The following is a 15,267-nucleotide window of genomic DNA, read 5'->3' as shown; positions in this document are numbered from 1 at the left end:
GAAACTAACTGTGTAAGGCCTGACCAGGAGCCATCCAGCTTCCCCGGGGACCAGGTAGATAAGTAAGTAAGAAAGTCCATATATTCAGAGCAACTTCAGGCTCCAATAGGAAGCCCTTGGCTTTAGCCTTACTCTTATCCCACAATTTTATGCAAAAGAGAACTTGGCATCGAAGAGAAATGTTACATTTCGAAGGATCCTCTACCACAGCTGGACAGTACATATTTCTGTGGCAGTCACTGCCCTCCCCTTGCCCTGATTGCTCCCAAACAGGGAATTAAGAAGAGAAGGGGTATATGAGCCACCTGAAAGCTCTGTACGTGAAGGGCAGAGACGGCCTGGTTCTTGCTAGGCCCCAGATGGTGGTGTTTAAGAGCAGGGACTCTGGACCCAAATACTCCCATGCTGCACACTTCCCTCTTTGCTCAGTGACCTGGGCAAGTTTCCTGAGTATCTCTTCAGTTCAGTCTTCCCCTTGACCACCAATGCTAATGAAGGTCCCTGCCTCTAGGGTGTGAGGTTAAAATCACAAAGGATTCAGAACAGTGCATAGCACAGTGAGTTCTTAGTATATGTCAGTTCCTTATTATATTTTTGCTATGATTTACCAACTACTCCGATTTCTTGAGGTTAGAGGTGCCACCTAACCTCAAGCATTATCCTAGGATCCAAAGAGATAGTGGGTAAGGATTTTACAAGGACTATCTACTACAAAGTTGTAATGAAATGCAAACCCTCACCTGAATCCCACCAGCATGGACAAGGAATTCCCAAACTCCTTTCTGCCTCAGAATCACATGAGGATTTTATAAAGAAAAATGTTTTTTTTTAAAACAGAATGACACCATCATACTATTCTAAATAGTTCATGTTAATTATTTACACAAGCAAAGAAAATAAAATAAGCAGTTCAATCAATAGGAGGTTACAACTTGACCTTGTGGCTTGGGGTCATCTTCTTCGGCAATAATTTCAATTTTTTAAAAAAATAAAATAGTCCTTGGAAGTGTGTCTAGCCAGATACCTAAGGATGTACCCTCAGAAGCATTTTGTATTGTACATTGTCAATGTCCTCCAGCCAAAGACCACCAGGTATAGACCTGTAATTGAACAAGTTGAACTTATTTCTCATTGAAATGAGGGACAATGCCATGGGGAAGTGTGAAGTCTCTCAGTAAGAGCATATTAGAGAAGACACTACAGGATTGGGGGCTTGGATTGGGTGCTTTATGGGCAGGTTCAAGGAATCAGATCCTTGCTCTGCAATGGATGCCGCAGGAAGCAAAGTTGGTTCTATGATTGAGTAGCTTGAAAAATCTTATATACAGTTTGGGAGGAAGTGAGGCTAATGCTGTGATGGGTAAAGCAGCTGTTAGATGTATTATCCAGGAGGAGTATTTGCTCAGCTTTGTGGTTTGGACACTGTTCATGTGTCTGACTGCATTCGACATGACTGTAGAGTGGTTTTCTTTTTGCCTTGACCCCTCAGAATTGCAACATGGCCTTCTCTAAAGGTGGTGTTCTGTGAAATTATTTCTACTGAACAGGAGAGCATTATGTCCAAGCTGTGAAAGCCAGGTCTTGCTCCTGGCACCAATAAGCCTAACAGATGGTGCCGGGCCGGTTCCCAAATGTCAGGGGTTGGGTCTCTGTTTCTCAATACCCCCTTTCAGCCAAGATCAGACTGTCAGTTTTCAGGACATAAATCAATGTTGCAGAGGTATTACTAATTAGGTGTTGGTCCAGAGTGCGGGGGCCCGTTGATAGTCCCTCCTGCTGCTTTGTTGCAGGGTTGAATTGCTGAATCATTTGACATGGCAATGACTGCCCAGGAGCATTTAAGACTCAGGATGGGATGTATCAGTCTACAGCACTGGAGGAGGTTACCAGAAACAGAAATGGTTATTAGTCCTTTCAACAGGCCTGACCACAGGGACGTAATCATCAAACTGAGGCAAGAAAACATGGCCTGGAATCCAACAAGGTGACCTGGGTGCCTTTCCTTTAGCCTAATCACAGGCTATCATATTGTGTGGAGTATGTAGGTACAGTAGGAAGTGCTGTCTAGTTAGGAGAAAATTAACATGTTTGTAATTATCTATGTTTCTTACTAATAACTTTATACTGATATTTTAGGTTTCCAGAGAACAAATTGTGTAACTCATGACATCTGCTAGTGTCAAAAGTAAGTTTTGTGCTTCATACAACTTTTCCAGTTGCATTATCCCTACCATAGGAGTTGTTCAAATACTATGCATGGAAAAGTCAGTTATGTCTCTTGGAGTTCTCCCAAGTAGACACTGTTTGCCTCTTTCTGGAGGTCCCTGGATATCTTTTGTTCTGAGAAACATGATCCCCTGGAGGGGTGGTAGTTGATATATGAAAATCTCTAACAATTATCCTGAATATGCAGAATTAGTATATAAAGGACAACACACACAAAGTTGTCTTTGTGTTTAGGATAAGCCTGATGGCCACAAAAGCAGAAGATCCTAATGGGGCATGAGCTGTATTGAGATTATAAGTATTATTTTGCAGTAGTATTGACCAAATACTCTATTCCCCAAGGAATTCATCAGTCCCTCCAAAGTAGCCCACAGTCCAACATTAGTCCCCACTGGACTAGGCTTTTCTCAGAGGGTTGTAATGGCTTTTGTGGAACCATTTCGTTGACATGGGTCAAGATCCAATTTTTATTTACCCAAATTTTGGAAAAGTTATGTGAGAGAAGTTCATGTACCAGAAAGATCAGCATAAGAGAGTGTTCGAGGGCAACACAAGGTGTGATTTGGTTAGTGTAGAGAGAAGAAGAAAGGAAAGGGGTACTGAAGAGCAAAACATTTATCTGATTCTGACATCTTGCGTCTTGGGTGAAAGCCATCATTTCCGCACTCAGCATCATCTGCACCCAACCTCATCTGGAGAGTTCCTAAGAACCCTCAGTTTTAGGTCTCCTGATGGAGTGGACATCCAGTAGACCAGAGAAAGTCTTTTAAGCTGAGAAACAGAAACTAAAGATCAACACCTTGGAGTTTCAATGTGTCAGTCATTAGCAGTCATTATAGAGTCTGATCTTATTGAGGGTCAAGGGTAGTTTTTCTCTGGTGCCTTTTTCAGAGCACAGAATTTCCAGGTCTTAGATCATGCAGGGGCTATTTTAGTGGCTGTTTTAAAAATTGCACCTACTGGAGATAAAGTCAGAGGTATTGTAAGAGTTCCCTAGAGTAATTACTCATATCAGAATACAAAGAGTAGAATCTAGAATTGGAACTAATTATCAAACTCATGAGACAGCCTGTTAATAATGAAGAAGGAGATAACTTCTGAGCTCTATGAGAAATTGATCTTATTGCCATCAAGGCCCATGGGAATAAGGCCTTAGAAGCTTGAGGGTTTTTGAGTGTTTTGATCATTATGGCTTTAGGATTCTGTTAGTTCTTTTTATTTTCTCAGAGGTTTATGGGTGATAAAATGGAGATTCTGAATAAAAGGTAAACCTTACAGAGTTCTTAATAGTAGTACCAGTGACCTATGTGTCCTCATTACTGCAAAGATAAGTTAAGATTTTCCAAGTCAAGAATGCAAAATCCAGCAATGGTTTTCCCCCTGTCATTACTGCCATAGCTTTCTGGAAGGAAAAACTTCAACCATGTCCATGTCCCACCTTCAGGGTGTTTTGGGGGGGAATGTATCATCAGCAGGTGGGACAACTCCAGAAGTATCCTAATACCTTCTGCTCTTGTGGATAGTATCATAAAGCATTTTCACTAAACTTTATTTTCATTATGCCTTATAACTTTAACTTTAGGTAAGAGCAAAGCATCTCAATATTTTCAATACAGTACCCTATAGTGGCCTGGACATCTTTTCATTCCGAAAGCATTTCAAAATCATAAACTAGTTGAAATATACCTATCAGTATAAATATCTACTTCTTTATGTTCTGTCAGCTGACATGTCCAGGAAAAGGCCATTAATTAAGCCATCTAGAAATAATTTAATTTCTGGGCGAAGCTTATATGTCAAAGGCATATTCAAGTTTCTGATGCCATACCTAGTTTTGCAATTTTTAGGTATTTTTTTAAGGTATGAGCCATATAAAACAACAAGAAAATCAGATTTATCTCATCTGGAAGATCCATACTGATGGTAGATAGTTCCCAAAATGATGTGATGTAATTATTGGGTTCTCTTTCTTCAGGTAAAGAAATGAGGGAGGTTGGATTTAACATGAGGCAGCAGTGGATAGAGACCTTTGAAGGGTAAAGTAGGTGGTCATGGCTATCAGACAGGTGTGAATCCTCCGCTTCTTTTATACAAAGTCCTTTGTGAAACACTTGAGGCACGTATTACTGGCCTATATTCAACTGGCCTCCAAAATAGAAGGGGGTCCCAATGGATACAGGATGTCACCAATGTGTTTAATTACTTTTGACATTAGAGAGAGAAAAAGAAATCCATGTCTCTATCATTAGATCAACATTATGTTAACTTAAAGAACAAAATTAAAGGCAGATACTCACTTTCAAAGAGCCAGGTTTCTATGTCCATGTGAAGTACTCGTGTAAGATAATTGTCAAGTGCCTTCAGGTGCTAGACTGTGAGCAGTAACCAGCACCTGGTCCAGACCTCATGGGTAGCCTCTAAGAGTGAGTGACTAAGTTTTCTCTGCTGTCCAAGCACTTTGAGGCAGGGACAGGAGCATCTTCAGTCAGACCAGCACAGGCTCTCAACCAAAGGCTGCTCTGGGCTGGTGGCATGCCGACCATAATGTAGTAATGGCCAACTGCCGCTTGTGGTTCTCCTATTTTTGTGCTTCTTATTGATTCTTGGCCATACTTTGGGAATTGTATTGATTAGAATTGATAAGCATTGTACCTCAAATGATGTTCTTTTGAAACCATTGTACCTGCACTGTAAACATGCAGTGTTTTTCTCTTTTAAAAGGTTTCTAAGGGGGCGCCTGGGTGGCTCAGTCAGTTAAGCATCTGACTTTGGCTCAAGTCATGATCTCACGGTTTGTGAGTTTGAGCCCTGCATTGGGCTCTGTGGCGACAGCTAGCTCAGAGCCTGGAGCCTGCTTCAGATTCTGTGTCTCCATCTCTCTCTGACCCTCCCCTGCTTCAGATTCTGTGTCTCCATCTCTCTCTGACCCTCCCCTGCTCTCCTCCCCTCTCTGTCTCTCAAAAATAAAGAAAAAACATTAAAAAAATTTTTTTAATTAAAAAAATAAAAAGTTTCTATGTAGGGGCTTCTGGGTGGCTCAGTCAGTTAAGTGTCCAACTCTTGATCTCAGCTCAGGTCATGATCTCACAGTTCATGAGTTCAAACCCTGTGTTGACCTCCTTGCTGATAGCGTGGAGCCTGCTTGAGATTCTGTCTCTCCCACTCTCTGCCCCTCCCCTGCTCTCATTCTCTTTCTCTCTCAAAATAAATAAATAAACTTTAAAAAATGTTTCTATGGAAATCTGTAAGAATTGGCTGATGGGAATTCAGACTGCCATGGGATTATGTTGTTATTTCTGGAAATCTTAAAGTTGCTTTTTTCATCAACTAAGCATTAACACATTCTAGTAAAAAAGTGTGGACCTTTTAATTATTTCATGGACATTTTAAAAAATATTGTAACATTTCAACTATAGCAACAATTTTGAAATTGCTTTGAGAACTTCATTAGTTTTGTTTGGGGGACTTAATGTTAAGGGACTAATATTACTATCACTATTTGAGTACTGAAAAATGGTTTTAGAACCAAAACAAGTTACTCCTGATAATTATGTGAACTGTTCTCTGGTAACTACCCTGAGACCATGTGGACCATGTGGGCGTGGGCCCTACTACACTGGCTTTTGCCTCATTACCTCTTGATGCCCAGAGCAAGAATTTCCAAGGGCCTGTGCTACGAGAAGGGACCAATAGAATTTATCACTGGGAAATCTCTAAGTGGGTTTACATGTTGCCTTCTTCCAAAGTTTAGTGCAAAGGAGCCTTCTTCCAGAGTTTTAGTGCAAAGAATGGTGATAGGGCCATCAAATCACAGCATGACTCGGCGTGCCTATGAATGCCTCGTTCCAAGGTTTGGCATAATTGGATATGTTAGGAGCAGTAAGTATATAACCTACATAACCGTTTTCTCATGGACTCAATTCTTTGTTTCTGAAAGATTGATAAAGCTAGTATGAGGTCTGACTTCAGTCCATTAAATCTTAGCAAAATCTATCTAAAGGAAAATGTTGAAAATGTAGGCTGTTTTAAAACCTTTTAACTTTAAAAAATGCAAATGTTTTGGGGTGCCTGGGTGGCTCAGTCAGTTGAGCCTCCAACTTCAGCTCAGGTCAGATCTCACATTCCTGGGTTTGAGCCCCACGTCAGGCTCTGTGCTGACAGTTGCTCAGAGCCTGGAGCCTGCTTCCGGTTCTGTCTCCTTCTCTCTGTCCCTTCCCCTCTCATGCTCTGTCTCTCTGTATCAAAAATAAATAAAACATTAAAAAAAATTTTTTAATGCAAATGTTTTGTATTTTTATATCTTCTAAAGCATACTAAAGTTTTTTAAATGTAAAAAAACAAAAAAAGAGTATAGGATGAGAACTCATTAAATGTAGTGGAGACCCTACCATGGAAGTTTTCATGGGTTTTGCTATTTGACATATTAAACAGGTTAGATACCGCTTGGCCCCTGGTTCTGACAAAACACTGAAATTAGCAGGTGGTCCCTGATGATTCTCATATAAACTGAGTGAGCACACCTACCACTTGTTCAGAATTTTCATGAACACGAAGCAAAAAGGATTCATGAATCTAGAATCCAGGAGTAAAATTTTTTGATAGTTATTGTTCCAGTACTTATGCTTAAACATAAGCCTACTACTTGTAACTTGGAAAGTATATAATTATTAAAAGATATTTCTATTGATAGTTTTTACTTATATACAATTCACCCAGGAAGATCAGCTCTCTTTTGGATTTGTTGGGTTTTATGGGGTTTTGTTTTGTTTTGTTTTGAAACACCAAGGTTGGAGGATAAAGTCTCTCATTGTAGTTCTGAATTCATTAAAGTCTGAAGAATTTTAACAGCCTAATTATCCCTATTTCCTTTTTTTTGTATTGTAAAAGAGCAAAATTATTATTATGAATTTTGGAAGGACAAAATAAAGACTGATAGCACTGAAGACAATATAAATCATCACTAGCTAAAATCAGAAATAATTTTAGAAAATTGTAAAAATACTATAAATAACAATTGCGAAAACAAAAATAAGGAGAAAAAACAAGGAATTTTAAAAAACTAATTAAAGTATAAAACAGGCACCAATATTTAACAAATAATTAAGTTACAAAAGGAAAGTCCACAATATATGCATAAAATTTCTATTTTACATTATTTATGTAAAAATTTAGAGTGAAAGATTTATTACTGTACCTTAATATGTATATATTTAGGGATATACAGATATATCAAAGTAATTATTTAAGCTTTTATCTTTAGCTTTAAAATACAATTTTTATCACTATATTAACCAATATAATTATATTAAATTTATCCTATGAATTAACTGTTATAAATTTTTAAGCAGAAATTCATATATTTAATTTATACATATTATATCTCATATAAGTAACCATTTATATTAAAGTCATCTTTAATCAAAATAACCAGCACAAAAGAGAACTACAGGACAAAAAATAAGTATTATGTCACTATATTTTCTTTATAAATACATCATTTTAACAATTGAAGTGGATGGATTCTCACACATATATAAACATACGTACTTATTTCTAGTTGTGTAATTTGGATAAGATAGATGTCTTCTGAAGAAATTGTATATTTTGTTGTTAATCTATTACAATTTAAAACAGTAAGAGTTGAAATTGTGTTTATTAGTAAGTATTTTGTGTCTGCTTTTAGAAACTTTCCTACTTTCAGGGTTGCTAGATGGCTCAGTCAGTTGTGTGTCTGAGTCTTGATTTTGGCTCAGGTCATGATTCCCAGGTCATATGTAAGATTTTCTCCCTCTGCCCCTTCCCTGCTCGCTCTACCTCTAAAAATTAATAATAATAATAAAAGGAAACTTTCTTGGCTATCAAAACTTAATTGACTGACTCATTTATCTAAAATCTTTAAATTAGATAAGGATGGGAAATTACAAATTAGTTAATTAAATCTATAGCTTTATAAAATTTAATTAAATTTAAAACTTTAAAAAGACATCCAATTTTATCATTTAATTTCACTAGGTATACACACACTTAAATTATTACACATAATATTTATTTTGAAGTGGTTATGTCAATAGTCATAACATATAACTAATAAATCCAATATAGGAAATTTATAACGTTTAAATCATGGGACATTCACCTTGGTCTTGAACAAACAAAATTACGGTCATGATGTTAAATTTATATGGTAAAGTAGTTTTTTAGCACACTAAATTCAGTTTAGTTGGAGAATATACTTTGATTTAGATCATTTAAAATATAGTGTTATTTTATGGCTTAGCGTATGGTATATCCCAGAGAATGTTACATGTACATTGGAAAATAATCTGTATTCTATAACCATTGAGTGGAGTGTTCCAGATATCTCAAATTAACTGATAGTATTCTTCAAGTCTTCCATTTTTTTGTTAATTTTCTGTCCAGTTGTTCTAGCAATTATTCAGAATGGGGTATTGAATTCTCCAATATAGTTATTGAATTTTTTATTGCTGTCTTCAATTCTAGCAGTGTTTGCTTCATGTATAACAGAATTTTTATTAGATATGTATATATTTATAATATATATTCCTGATGGGTTCAATTTTTATCCTTGAGATGTTTCTCTCTCCAATACTATTTCTTAACATCTATTTTATTGATATAGTCATTACACTTCTCTTTTGGTTACTGTTTACATATCTGGTTTTTTTCTCATTTTCAGTCTCTCTGTGTCTTTAAATTTAAGATGTTTTTCTTGCAAACACCTATAGTCCAACCATGCTTTCTTATACAGCCTGACAATATTTGTCTTATGATTGGAGTATTTAGAATGCATATATTGAATGAAATATAAAAAGTTATATGATTACATTTGTGTCTATGATTTTCCATTTGTTTCTGTATGTGTCCTGTCATTTTTATTCTTCATACCTATTGACTGCTTTCTTTGGTATCAAATACTTTTCAGCTAACATTGTAATTCCTGTGTTGATTATTTTGTGCTATTTTTGTGTTATTTTTAAATGACTGCTCTAAGGTTTAAAATATGTTTCATCACACTCTACTTCAGGTCATTAATTTACTGGTCCCTTTTGATGACTCACTAAGACTAGTTATGGGCCTTTCCTCAGGTAAAAGCCCAAATCTTCCATTTTCAGAAGAGGAAGTCCTTACAAGTTGGGACATCTTTGATGCATGGCAGAGAACTTCTTTGATGTCGATGTGAGGACCAAAGAACTCTCCTGGCTTGCATTTCTTTTTGGTGAATATATCTGGTGAACATGTTTATAGAATTGACCATCAAAGCTGAGCCATCTAGGGGCATCTGGGTGGCTCAGTTGGTTAAGCGTCTGACTTCACTCAGGTTCTGATCTCGCAGTTTGTGAATTTGAGCCCCATGTTGGGCTCTGGGCTGAGAGCTCAGAGCCTGGAGCCTGCTTCAGATTCTGTATCTCCCTCTCTCTTTCTCTGCCCCTCCCCTGCTCATGCTCTGTTGCTCTCTCTCTCTCTCTCTCTCTCTCTCTCTCTCTCTCACACACACACACACACACACACAAATAAAATAAACATTATAAATTTTTTTAAAAAGCTGAGCCATCTAATGGTTTATTTTTTTTAATGTTTATTTATTTATTTTGAGAGAGAGAGCATGCATGCATGCATGCACTAGAAAGAGAGGGGCAGAGAGAGGGGGAGGGGCGGAGAGAGAGCATCCCAAGCAGGTTCTGCACTGTCAGTGAAACTCAGGAAGGAACCATGAGATCACGACCTGAGCTTAAATCAAGAGTCGCACATTCAATCAACTGACCCACACAGGCGCTCCTCTAATGGTTTATTTTAGAACGACCTCTCTCAAATGATCTCTTCCATTCTCTCTGCATGAGGAGCTCTTTCTGCAGTTCAGGCTATAAATAAAATGGCATAGACTTTCTTATTCAAAGTACCAATGTAGAATTTATAGTGTAATTTCCTTTCTAATTCTGTAATTTTGTCATTGTACTTTTTACATCTTCCATTTTGCTTTTTTCACTTTTCTTTCTTTTTTATTCATAACTTTTAAAGCATCACACAGAATTCTTATAAAAATATTATAATCTGCTAGTGTTAAAAATTACTTGGATTTTTCTTTAGAAGTTGTTTGTTCATCATATCGGTCTGTTTTTGAGAGATTTATCTTCTCCTTCTAAAGACCAGGTGTGTCAAGAATAAAATAGTAATTTTGTGGGTCTAAAACTCTTCTGCTCTAAGACCTATCTGTGCATGTTCTAGTGGCCACTGTTTTCCTCCTGTGAGTAACGCCCCTTATCTACACTGGGCTCTGCTGTCTTCAGAGACGCTCCTCTTGTGTCATCAGTTTGTGAGTTTTCAAGGCTTTATGGCACTAGTTTCTCCTAATGACTGAAGAGGGACCAGCAAGACATCTTCTTTCTTTGAATGTTGTTTATCATCCGTAAGACCAGAGGCTTCACCAGAGTAAACTATTCCAGGACATAAGCCATGTTTTGAGGCTTTCTTCCTAGCAGCCTCTGAGGCCTCTGCAGGAATTTACAAACAGCCGTGTCTTTGTGGTACCCACACATACTGCTCCTAGGTGACCTATGTCTTTCTTAGCTTTGTTTTCAAAAGGACCTTGAAAGAAGATTTAATTCTCTCCTCCGATAAGGTGCATCTCTCATTTGCATAAAGATCCAGAAAACTCAAATTGTCATCCCATGATATTCACCTAGACTTCAGGGCTGCTTTGAGGACCCCAAGTAGATTGGATGCCCAAAGAGGATCAGTTAGTAAGCCAAAGATGCTGGGTGGAGGGGCAGACATCAAAGTTTTGGGAACTCCAAGTACAGGATGGTGGCAACAGGGAACCAAGAGTGGAGGCTGGCAGAGAGAGTGTGAGCAAAGCTGTAGACCATGGGAGAGAACTCAGGTTTAAGGGGGCCTTCGAGAGAGTACCATGTGAAGGAGCTTGTAATGACAGGAGCCAGGAGAAGAAGCAGGAGCCTTTCATATCCAGCTTCTCTCTGCCAGTCTCAGGCCCTGGCAATCAGCCTTTTATCAACCCTCTTTGCCTGCTTAGGCAATCCAGGACCCTGCTATGGGTGGGTGGCAATGAGACCCTTGTGATCTCACGTTCCCTCTCCTTGACTCATGTTTCCATCCTAGGAAGTCCTGAGAGCTGGGCTTGCTCCAGAGAGCCACACTCAGCAACACTCCTGTCTCCTTTGTACCTTGCTTCCTTCTCAGCTGCCTCACCTCCATCTGTCCGGCATGGAGCTATATGTCCCAAGTTTTTAGGAGCCAATAGTAGGGGCTCATTCCCTAGACAGTGGGGTGAGCTGAGCCTGAGAAGCCCAGAAGAAGGGCTGCTCAGAAACACTGGCTTGGGGCAGACTTGGGGTGGCCGGCAGCTCTGACTTTGCCCAGGAGCATTTGACCCCATCCTTTTTAAACACCTTCCAGTGCACACTGGAATTTCCATGATGACAGAAATGAGTCTCGGCTTTCTTGGCTGCCCATGCTATGTCCACTCTATTTCTCATTCTGTTGGCAGATCAAGAGTTGACAGCCCAGGGACACCTGGGTGGCTCTACTGGTTAAGTGTTCAACACTTGACTTTGGCTCAGGTCATGATCTCACAGTTCATGAGACAGAGCCCCATGTTGGACTCTGCACTGTCATTGCTGCTTGGGATTCTCTCTTTCCCTCTCTCTCTGCCGCTCTCCTGGTTGTGCACATGTGCGCATATGTACGTTCACCCCCCCCAATAAATAAACATTAAAATAAAGAAATAAAAAAAAGAGTTGACATCTCAGAGGTACAGATATGATGAGCAGATACACCTCAAGGTGAATGGTCTGGTCTTGAGGAGGAAGCTAGGGGGCATGGACAAAGGGAGGCGAGGCTCTGAGTTCTGGGAATCAGGGATGGAGTGATCAGGACAGGAGGCAGGGGTCTAACACAAACAGAAGTCTGGCTGAGGGAACGTCAATGTTCCTGTGTCCCCAGGGGCCAGCACCAGTAGCAGCCAAAGACAAACACATGACAGGAACCAAGAGGGGTCCCATCTATATTCAAGGTTCTTGTTGAAGTTGTCTTATAATTACTGTTAAATTATGGAACTAGTCTGCTTCAGAAACCCTATTCTTCCAAGCTTCTGACTTGGGCTTTTGCCTTTTGGTCTTCTTATGGAAAGACATGTTGAATTTTTTCATTGCAAGGCAGTATTAAGATTATTGAAATGCCCAGAGTATTAGACAAATAAGCAAGACTGTCCCATTTCATCCTTAATGGAACAACTTGACTGCTTGCCTTGCAGAAGCAGAGTTCATTCCAGACATTCTCCCCCAAACTTTCCCCGCAGTAACCACATGTCCCCACATACATCAACAGTTGCTTATGATCAGTTTCAACATTGCCACCTGCAAAAGAAAATTATCTTGAATTATTAGCCTTCATGAAATTTCTTAGCATGTTTTTCAGTTCAACTGGATTTTTCTTTTTTTTTTTAATCACAAGACTCTTTCAGTGAAGAAAATAATACTTTATTTACAATCCATTATAACCTCCTTAATCTGGACAGTTATTCCAGAATGGGGCCCTACAGAGTTTGATGATTATGTGACTCCTGCCATTTGTGTCTTATTACATGTGTTCAACAACACCTGACTTAATATAGACCTGGTTCAGTAAGGCAAGTCCACGTAGATGCTGTGGTACGGATTGCTATGAAAGTTTCTAAAAACTTGTTCTCAGTGCACCTAGGTGGCTCAGTCTGTTAAGCGTCAGACTTTGGCTCAGGTCATGATCTCATGGTTCATGAGTTCAAGCCCTATGTCAGGCTCTGTGCTGATAGTTCAAAGCCTGGAGCCTACATCAGATTCTGTCTCTCTGTGACCCTCTCCTGCTCATACCCTGTCTCTCTCTCTCTCTCTCAAAAATAAATAATATTTTAAAAAACTGGGGCACCTGGGTGACTCAGGTCATGATCTCACAGTTCGTGAGTTCGAGCCCCACATTGGGCTCTGTGCTCAGAACCTGGAGCCTGCTTCGGGTTCTGTGTCTGTCTCTCTCTCTCTGCAATCCCCCCACCCTTGCTCATGCTCTGTCTTTCTCTGTCTCTCAAAAATAAATAAATGTTAAACATTTTTAAAAAATTAAAAAACAAACAAACTTGTTCTCAACTGCTGTGCATGTATCATCCCAGATCTGCAGTGAAAATTCTCTGGTCACCAGTGTTCCTCAAACCACACTTTCAATAATACTCATTTAGGCATTGTTTTCTCCCAAAAGATGGGGAGCTTCTAGAAGTAATGTTTAGTTCACTTCCATTCCTTCTATAAATCATTCTATGGTATCCTGCATGGTGCTTTCAGTATTTGTTATTCAATAGAGTTATACCATGAGGCTATATCATATTATATTCATGGTAAATCATGATCTTCTACATCCAAGGAGTCTTTTTATATGGCTGTATTTATTTAGGTTCAAATCAAGATGAAAATTTGCGTTGTTTTTGTGTTACTTTGAGTGTGTCTTTTCTTGATGGGACCTCAGCAGCAGGAGTTGGGTCAATCAGAAGCTCTGTTCAAAGCACAGCATAGTCATTCACTCTTCAAAGTTTTTTTTTTTTACTTATTTATTCCAATTTCCTACTCCCTTTATTTCCAAGCTTGCCCAAAGAAAATCATTATGTTTATTTTGTCTTTTATTTTGTAAGAGTTCATATAAAAATCTTTTAATTTTTTTTAAATTGTTTAATGTTTTATTTATTTTTGATACAGAGAGAGAGACAGAGCATGAGAGGGGGAGGGGCAGAGAGAGGAGGAGACACAGAACCGGAAGCAGGCTCCAGGCTCTGAGCTAGCTGTCAGCACAGAGCCTGACGTGGGGCTCAAACCCACGAACGTGAGATCTGACCTGAGCCGAAGCTGGAGGCTTAACCGACTGAGCCACCCAGGCGCCCCCAAAAATCTTTTAATTTTAGTAAATGCTACTATTCTGCATCATTTTGTTTCTGGTTCTTTGAGTCTTAACTTTCTCTAGACCACTCCAAGAACATGGGCCTTTCTGGAACATTAGTGCTCCTTTTTATTTAAAAACAAAAATGAAGGATCCAATTAGATTAGTAGTCAGTAACCCCTGCTGGCAGGCAGGATCTGGCCCTTTGTTTTTTTATGAAAATAAACTTCTACTGAAACACAGAAATGCCCGTTGGTGTGTGTATCATCTTTGAATGTTTTCAAGCTACAATGGTCAAGTCTAGTGGTTGCCATAGAAACCATCTGACCTACAAAACCGACGATATTACAATCCGCCTATACAGGACATCCACAGACCCCTGGCCTGGATGATCCCTTACAATCCTCATATTCTTGTTTGCCAAAATCTTCCTTTCTCCTGCCATTTGTACTGAGGGTGATTTGAGCTAATCGAGGAAAACAAATAAGCAAATGTATACCACGACAGCAGAGATTTTTCCAAAGGCAACTTTCCATTTCAGAAAACTCATTTGTTGTTATGTGACAAGCCTCCGTGCTGGCAGAGCATGTCACACATTGGAAACGCTCCTTCTCCATGTTAACTCTTCTGGATTTTTATGGACTTGAGCAATTAAGTCTTGGTGTTTAAGACTGCTCTTTTTTTTTTGTAACTTTATTTTTTATTTTTTTTTAGAATATAACACTATTTTTTTAACATATGCAATTATTTTCCATCATTTACAATACAGTAGTTACAATGACACTCCAAATGGATAAGCAAAGTAAAAAATGAGAACCCCAACTTCTATTTCATGTAATTAGACTTATACAGAAATTAGAAGGTTAAGTAACAACTAGTTAATCACCTAATTTCACAGTTATCTGAAGTGGCAATCATTATATAGCAGCTTATCTGTGATACATTCAAGATAAATGATACAATTTATTACTTGCCCATAAGCTAAAACACAGCCTGCTTAATACCTTTCCTTAAGTTCCACCTCTATACTACAAAATGCTTGAGGTCCATGCAACCAAGAAAACTAATAGGCAACCAACAGAATGGGAAAAGATAGTTGCAAATGACATA

Source organism: Suricata suricatta, chromosome 12 (assembly GCF_006229205.1).
Source record: "Suricata suricatta isolate VVHF042 chromosome 12, meerkat_22Aug2017_6uvM2_HiC, whole genome shotgun sequence".
Lineage (NCBI taxonomy): Eukaryota > Metazoa > Chordata > Mammalia > Carnivora > Herpestidae > Suricata > Suricata suricatta.
The sequence above is the reverse complement of the archived record's forward strand: the minus strand, read 5'-3'. Positions refer to the sequence as shown.